This window comes from Elephantulus edwardii, unplaced genomic scaffold (assembly GCF_000299155.1).
Source record: "Elephantulus edwardii isolate Elephantulus edwardi_28Jun2011 unplaced genomic scaffold, EleEdw1.0 scaffold00163, whole genome shotgun sequence".
In the NCBI taxonomy this organism is placed as follows: Eukaryota; Metazoa; Chordata; class Mammalia; order Macroscelidea; family Macroscelididae; genus Elephantulus; species Elephantulus edwardii.
Window position 1 is genome coordinate 59,818 of NW_006399913.1, and position 2,204 is coordinate 62,021.

Genomic DNA, 2,204 nt, shown 5'->3' on the forward strand with positions numbered 1-2,204 from the left:
GTGGAGGGACAGCGCAGGAGGGGAAGACCCTCTATGAGGTGGATTGATTCAGTGACTGGTGTACTCGGGATGGGTTTGTCAGAGGCAATGAGATTGGCACAGGATAGAGCACGGTTTAGGGCTGTTGTACATAGGGTCGCTATGAGTAGCAAATAACTCGACGGCACATAACAACAACAACAACAACTAAATGTTCTGAAATTTCCATGCTTTTCAGTGTTAGCCATAGTTTGTCATGATTCACATGATCCTTTGCATAGTCAATAAAATACAGGTAGACATTCTTCTGATATTCTCTGCTTTGTGTCAAGATCCATCTGACATCAGCCATGATATCCCTTATGCCATAGCCTTTTCTGAAACCACCTTGAAATTCCAGCCAATTTACTGTACCAGCCATAATTAGATGATTTTCAGTAATATTTTACTTACCTATGATAGTAGTGATTCCCCCCACCCCCCACATTCTGTTGGATCACCTTTCTCGGGAATAGAAACAAATATCTCTTCCAGTCAGTTTGTGAGGTAACTGTCTTCAAAATTTCTAGCACAGCCTGGCAACTATGTCCACGCTACCTCTATTAGTTGAGACATGTCTTGTACAATCAGTGATTTATTAATTGCAAACAAGTTTTTCAAAAATAAAAGGCAACTATATTCATTTATCACACCTGACAGAATACACAAGAAGCAGATTGTCTACATCTGTGCAAAGAGAGAGTGGAAACATCCTTAGAACAAAACCAGGGTTTACTGTGCAATAGATTACACATTTCTCACATACAGGTTCAAATTGAAGCTGATGGAAATGAAAAACATTAGTTGGGAGACAATTATTGCTCTCCAACATATTCCACCTGAATTTAGAGACCACCTAAAGAATATATTTTGATGCATAAAACACTGAATACCAGATGCCTTGTAGGATGGCATCAAGGACATCATCGCTGAAGGGAGCCAAAGGTCATTAAAAAACTAGAAAAGACAAGGATGCCTGTCATAACAGACTCTGAAACTGGGTCCCAAAATGTAGAAACGTTAAAGCAAATGGAAAAAATTATTAAATAAGAGAGCTGAACAGAAGATTTCAAAGGGCAGCTATAGAAGGCAATGAAAAGTTTTGTAACAAAAAGTGCAAAGAATTTGTAAACTACTCAGATTTCAATTTTTAGCAAGCTTGGAAAAAAATCAAAGATCAAACACAAATTTTGAATTGCAGTGCTTAAGAATTCTTTTGGAAAAATAGTAAGTGATTTAAGTACTATCAAAAAGACATGGCGAGGATACACACAGTCACTTTGTAGAAAAGATCTGGTTAACACTGAACCCATTCAGAAAGTTGCATATGGTCAATAATCAATAGTACTGAGGGAAGAAGTTAAAGCTGCACAAAAAGCAAAGGCCAAAAAGAGGGGTGTAAAATAGAGAAAATATTAATTAAGATGTTTTTAAAAACACATGTGCTTATTCATCTATTCCAAGAAATTTGAAAGATAGTTTACCTTACAGACAGCTGTAACTGTCTGGAAGATATCTGTACATGTGCTTATTCCAATGAAAGGTAGTATTACAGATAGTGGAAACCATGAAACAATGTCACAAATACTATATGCATGGAACATTTTGATGAATATTATTTAAAAATGGCTGGAGCACTACCTAAAGGAAAATGCCAGAAATTCAAGTTGTTTTCATTAGAGATCATGAAAAGACGTATCGCTGTTGACAGATGGATCTTGACCAAGAGTTGGAAATAACCAGGAAGTGGTTTACTTGTATTTCACTGACTATACAAAAAAATTTTTTTATTGTGTGAACTCTAACAAATTACGACTAACCATGAGAAGAATGGGAATTCCAGACATTTAATTGTGCTTATTTGGGAATGTGTGAATAAACCAAGAAGTAATCTTTCTAACAAAACAAACTGACACTGTATCATTTAAAACCAGCGAAGATGTATGTCAGCATTGTGTTCTTCTCACCATTCCTAGTCAGTCTGTATGTTGAGACTCAGTGTTGACTGTTGTTGTTGTTATGGGCTGTCGAGTCATTTGCAACTCATAGCGACCCTATGTACAACAGCCCTAAACTCCGCTCTGTCTTGTGCCAATCGCACTGTCTCTGACACTCCCATCCCAATTATCCCAATCACTGAATCAGTCCACCTCATAGAGGGCCTTCCTCTCCTGCACTGTCCCTCT